This window comes from Galeopterus variegatus, unplaced genomic scaffold (genome assembly GCF_000696425.1).
Source record: "Galeopterus variegatus unplaced genomic scaffold, G_variegatus-3.0.2 Scaffold4175, whole genome shotgun sequence".
Taxonomy (NCBI): domain Eukaryota; kingdom Metazoa; phylum Chordata; class Mammalia; order Dermoptera; family Cynocephalidae; genus Galeopterus; species Galeopterus variegatus.
The window spans coordinates 120,007-126,687 of NW_007730286.1; the positions used below are offsets into that span (position 1 = coordinate 120,007).

Below are 6,681 nucleotides of genomic sequence, written 5' to 3' on the forward strand. Positions count from 1 at the left end.
GCCAGTTGAATTTTTATTAAATTTAATGGCATTAACTTCCAATGTTCCCTTATTATTCTATTTTAACTTTTGTTTTGAAATAATTTCAGGCATATAAAAGTTGTAAAAATAATGCCAATATCTTTATATCCTTCACTCAGACCCCTCAAATGTTAACATTTTAAACATTTGCTTTGTTCTCTTTTCCACCTTTTTCTATTAGTATATTTATATATAAATAAAATACAGCAGAATTTAATGTAAATAAAGATATTTTTCTGAATTCAGTACTATGGCCTAAGTTATTGATATAACAGCCCTGTGTCCCTAAACACATCAGCATGTATTTCCTAAAAACAAAGATGCTCTCTTTCATAACCACAGTATAATTTTCAAAATCAGGAAATTAACATTGATACAATACTATTATCCAAAATACAGACCTCTGTTAACCAAATTGAAGCCACAGAGGCAAATTTTAAAATTTATAAGGCTTATTACAATCCAAATCTGAGGATTGACCTGAGAAACAAAAGCCAACAGAGTTGAGAAGTGCTCTGGGATTTTCTACCAGGTTACAGACTTATATAGCAAAATTAGAAAGGAGTACAAAGAATGAGGGGCCGGGCTTTCCTTTATCACAGTTGTCTTTTTGATTGGCTGTGATACGCCATAAGAGCCAATGATAAGTGCTCTGGGATTTTCTACCAGGTTACAGACTTATATAGCAAAATTAGAAAGGAGTACAAAGAATGAGGGGCAGGGCTTTCCTTTATCACAGTTGTCTTTTTGATTGGCTGTGATACGCCATAAGAGCCAATGATTCGTTCTAAGTTACAAGGTACAGTTATAGATCTATAACACAGGAACAAGATACAGTTTAAGCAATTTTTAGATAAGTTAGTAACTTTCTATGATGCCAGCAAGTCTGAGTTGAGTTCTTTGTCATCAGTAATTTTGGGAATTTATGATAAGGGTTTCTGAGAACAGGATGTTTCACACACGTCATGAGTCCCCCTTCAAGGCAATTAATATTTTTTAGAGAACTGCTGTGTAGCTGATTCAGCTATAAGTCATCACCTCATACAAATGCCGCCAATTGCTTCACTAAATATCTTCCACAACAAAAGAAAAACAAGCAAAACACTCTGATCCAAGTTCCAATCCATGTTCATGTATTTCATTAAATCGTCAAGTCTCTCTAGTTTCTTTTAATTTGAAATAGTTCCCCAGTTTTTCTTATCTTTCATGACCTTGAAAGTTTTGTAGAATATTTCTCATTTTGTAGAATGTGCTTTAATTTATGTCTTTTAAAAAATATTTTTATTTTAGATATTTGTTTTTAAAATTTAATTTAACTTTTTATTTTATCAATATATAGTGTAGTTGATTTTCATGTCTCTTTCTCAATTCCTCATTTTCCTCTCATCCCTACCTCCCCATCAACATCGTATCTGTTCACTTATCTTAACAAGTTGAAGGAATTATTGTGATTGTTGTCTTTTTCCCCCCTGTTTATTTGTATATTTATTTATTTATTTTTATTAGCTCCCACATATAAGTGAGAACATCAGTGGCTTATATATTTTTGTCAGGAATATTGCAGAAATGAAGTTGTGTCCTTTTTGTAAATCGAATCAGCAGGCACATGATGTCCATCGGACTCATTCATGGTGGTGTTAACTTTGATCACTTGGTTTTGTTGGTGTCTGTAACTTATCTTAACAAGTTGAAGGAATTATTGTGATTGTTGTCTTTTTCCCCCCTGTTTATTTGTATATTTATTTATTTATTTTTATTAGCTCCCACATATAAGTGAGAACATCAGTGGCTTATATATTTTTGTCAGGAATATTGCAGAAATGAAGTTGTGTCCTTTTTGTAAATCGAATCAGCAGGCACATGATGTCCATCGGACTCATTCATGGTGGTGTTAACTTTGATCACTTGGTTTTGTTGGTGTCTGTAAGTTTTCCTCACCGTAAAGTTACTACTTTTCCCTTTGCAGTGAATAAGTGTTAATAATATTTTGAGACTATGAAAATATTTTGTTTCTCATTAACAAGTATTCACTCAGTTTTAGCATCAATCCATGATTCTAGCCTGAAGCAATTATTACTGTGATGATTACCAAATGGTGAGTTTTAATCCTATCATTCCCTCTACATTTTATTGGCATTATATTATGAGAGTTTTTGTATCTCCCCATGAATTTTTTCATCTGTTTATGTGAGTATGGTCTCATGGATTCTTATTTTATTTATTGGATAAAATCTCTTAGTATATAATTATTTATTGCTTTTTTTCAAATTTTCCCAGATTTGGTTAAGGAGAGTCCCTTTCAACTATTTTCTGCATCCTTTGGCATGTCCTAATTATTCTTTGAACACTTCTTTACCTCTGACATGTTCCAGATTTGTGTTGTACCTTGTCTGCCCCAGCTCTGGAGTCAGCTGGTTTTCCATGGAACCTGAGTCCTTTAAAATGGTTGAAAATAGTATTCAGAAATCATGATCTGAGCATGAGGTGTTCTTTTTGCTAGTAGTTGTCATTGCTTGTAAGCCCCCTAATTAGAGCTAAGAAATACATGTATATATGTGTGTGTACACACACACACATATACACATCTATATCTAGAACCATGAATGTATACTGATACTTCCAATTCAAATCCAATTCCACAGAGAACATTCTAGCCTTTTCCCTTTCTATATTTGTAGTTATCTTCTCTGACATTGAGAAACCTGGCTCTCATTATCCAAGACATGTTTACTTATTTCCTTAATCTTAGAATATATATGAAGCAATTTTCATATTGCTAATCTAGAAAACTGAAAAACACACCTTTACCTAGAGTTTACCATTTGTTTACTGTTCTTGTTTTTAACTTGAAGGTATAGAGTGAAAGTAATGTATTCAAAAGTTACTTGGAGTGTTTCATTTTCTCTTTTCAGTGTAATTGTTATTTATTTGAATTAGTTATGCTCATTTATTTCTGTTCGTATTCCATTTTATTCTTTTCCCCCTTGTCCTTGTTGGCTTTATTCATATAATTTTAAGTATGTTAAGCAATAGTATGATTCTAAAAGTCTGGACTACACAGAAGTCTATACTCAGAAGTGTCATTCCCTCAACATCTGCTTTCCCTTCTGTTCTTTCCCAGTCCCTCGTCCTTTCCACCCTGGACCTCACTGTAGGTAACCGTCTCATTCACTTCTGGTTTATTCTTTCTATATTTCTCTTTGTGAAAGTGATCAGATCCCTGTACTGGACAGGTGTCAAAACAAAACAAAAAGAAAACGAGATATGTGTGAGTTTTACTTTCCTTTCTTACATGAAGGTAGCCTACTATAACTTTTCTTTCACGCTTTGATTTTTTTTTAAATTTAAAAATGTATTCTTATTATCCATTTTAATAGCTGTAGGGTTTGTAGTAATGTTCCCTCTTTCATTTCTGCTGTTGGTAATTGTGCTTTCTTTTTTTCATGATCATTTTTGTAAGGGGTTGATCCATTTTTATTAATCTTTTCAAATTTTTTCTACTATTTATTTGTTTTCTATGTAATTTATTTCTGCTCTCTCATTTCCTTTCTTGTATTTATGTTGGATTTAATTTAGTTATACTTTTCTAACTTCTTAAGGTGAAAACATATGTTTGACAAATTTCACTATCACTTAATTAGAAATAATTCTTCATTTTCCTGTAACTTCTTTGACCCCATCAGTTACTTCTGTGTATACTGTTTAATTTGCAAATATATAGGGCTTCTACAGAAATTTTACTTTTATTGATTTCTTATTTAATTTAATTGTGATCAGAGAACATATTTATTCTCTAATAAAGCAATATTTTGAAACGTTTTAAGATTTTTTTTTATGGTCCAGCATATGATTTGTCTTTTTTGAACATTCCATATGCACTTGAAAAAATGTGTTTTCTGCCATTGCCGGGTGTAGTGCTCTATAAATGTTATTTAGGTCAAGATGGTAAATAAAGCTCAGATTTTCTTTGTTCTTACTGACTTTTTTCTGGTCTGGTTGCTTTGTAAGTCATATAGAGAGGAGTGTTAGAGTTGCTAATGAGTACTTTGGATTTATCTATTTCTCCCTTTAGGTCTTTCAAATTTGCTTGATGTTTTCAAAGCTCTCTTAATAGGCACATAAACTTATGATTGTTGTCTTCTTGAAACACTAACAGTTTTATCATCAGAAAATATTCCTTATTATCTCTTGCAGTACTCCTTGATTTAAGTTCTATTAACAGTCACTCTAGCTTTGTTATGTTTGTTATTTACATGATATACTAGTCCGGGTTTTCATTTTCATCCTTTAATTTTTATGTTATCTTTAATTTAAATAGCATCATCTGTAAATAGACTATAATTGATTCTCGCTTTTTATATTCAGTTCAATAATCTTTCACTTTTAACCATTTTTGTTTAATGTAATTTTTGATATGGTGGGTTTAAGTCCATCATTTTGCTATTTGTTTCGATTTGTTCAGATACTCTGGTTTGTTTATTTGTTTATTTATGGTTTCCATATTCCTTCTTCCTGTCTTCTTTTACATTGATTAAATACTTATTAGTAGCAAATTTTATTGGCTTTTTAGTTATGCCTCTGTGTTTTGGAGGGTTACTTTAGAGATCACAATCTACATTTTTAACCTATCATGGTCTCAAAGTTAATATTTTACCAATACATGTAAAATATTAGAAATGTGCAAGATTATAGTTCCATTTAGCCAACATCCTTGGTGCTGTTGACATATATGTGAGGGTACTTCAAAACATTCATGAAAAGATTTGTATCTTTCTTTTTTTTTTTTCCTTTTTGTCTTTTTTCGTGACCAGCAACGGATCGCAACCCTCAGTGTCGCGCCCGTACCGGACCGGGACCGGCAATGGGATCGCAACCCTCGGTGTTGCGCCCACATCTCGCTCAGCCAGTGAGCGGCCAGTCTGTATGTGGGATCCGAACCCTCGGCGGGAGCGCCACCACGCTCCCAAGTGGCGCACTGTAGCAGTGCGCCACCGGGCCGGCCCAAGATTTGTATCTTTCAATTTTATTTTTCCTCAAAGTTTTTGAAGTGTCCTTATGTTACACCTATGATAGTTGTTAAAATGTTAAATTTTTTCTTTAACTAGTCATATGTCTTTTAAATAAAGAGAAAAATATATAGACTTTTATTATTTACCAATATATTTGCGATTTTTGGTGTTCTGCATTGGTTTCTGGAGTCCTAAGTTTCAATTTGTTGTCACTTTCCTCATTTGAATAACATGCTTTATTATTTCTTGAAGTGCAAATCTGCTGGCAATAAATTCTTACAGTTTTTACTTAACTGAAAATGTCTTTATGTTGTTCTTATTTTGAAGATTTTTCTCTCTGGACATAGGATTCCTGGTAAAACTGTTTTTCTTTTAATGGTTTAAATGTTGTTCCCTTGTCTTCTGGCCTCCTCTGTTTTTGTCGAGATATTGGCCATCGTTCGTATTGTGGGTAATATGTCACTTACTTTTTTTCTCTGGCTGCTTTCAAGATGGTCTGTTTGTCTTCAGTTTTCAGAAGTTGGTCTATGACATTCCTAGGTATGGTTTTCTTTGTAATTATCCTGATTGGGATTTGCTGAGCTTCTTGTATCTGCAAGTTTGGTTATTTCCTCCAAGTTTGGGAAATATTTGGCCATTTTTTGTTTTTTCAATTTTTTTCTGCTTGTTTTATCTCTCCCTTCTCTGAGACTTCCATTACACACCTGTGCACATCCACACACACTCTCTGAAGTAAACTCAAGATTTTATCATCCTCATAATAAAACAAAAGATGAAGCTTACAACTAGATAACTTGGCCTTTTCTCTTCTTGCCTCCTCCCAATACAAAATGCTTGCATCTTTTAATAGTCAGTATTCTCTTAGATCTGCAGTTGGGCTCAACATATTCAAGACTAAGCACAATCTTCTTTGTTGTTTTAGACCTTTTCTAGAAAACTCGCTTGGTCTTTCCACCCTAGCCATCTGCTTCCTGTCAGAATTCTGCTAGGCATCCAGAGTTGATCTTCTAGTACTATGTCACTAGATGGGATTGGTGCATGCCACACTTCTTATAGAAAGCCTGGTGGGATTTAGGAATGTTCACCATGTTTTCTCAAGTACTATAGCACAAAAGCCATTATATACATTTTATACCACTTGATGTTATCCCGCAAGTCTCTGAGGCTCTGTTGATTTATTTTCAATCTTTATTCTCTCTATTCTCTCCAAGTCCTGCATCCTGGGCACAATGGGGCATCTGGGCCCCAAAGCATCAGGCAGCCTCATTGCCACAGCTCTGGCAGGCAGCACAGTGGGCCGTGCTGGTGTCTGTGGTTTTTCTGGGCCTGCGTTACACGTTACCAGTGGCCCTGCAGTTCTAGGGTCCTGGCAGTGGCCCCTCCGCCTTGGCTCTACTAGACATTGCCCTGGTGGGGGCTCTCTGTGGGGGCTCCGACCCCACTTTCCTGCTCAGAATTGCTCTAGTAGATGGTCTCCGTGGTAGGTCAGCCCCTGTAGCAGTTTTCTGCCGGGTCTTCTAGGCTTTTCCATATATCCTCTGGAATCTGGGTGGAGCCCGCCACGCCTCCACTGTTCTCATGTCCTGTCAGCCTCCAGACTTAACACAATGTGGATGGCACCGGGGTTTCAGGTTTCTACTCTCCAGGGATG

The 6,681-nt window shown here is 34.8% G+C and overlaps 1 pseudogene; it reads right to left on the reverse strand.

Moving 5' to 3' along the window:
* Window positions 1–5,815: 5,815 nt before the first annotated feature.
* Window positions 5,816–6,118, reverse strand: LOC103602505 (annotated as a pseudogene).
* Window positions 6,119–6,681: the final 563 nt, after the last annotated feature.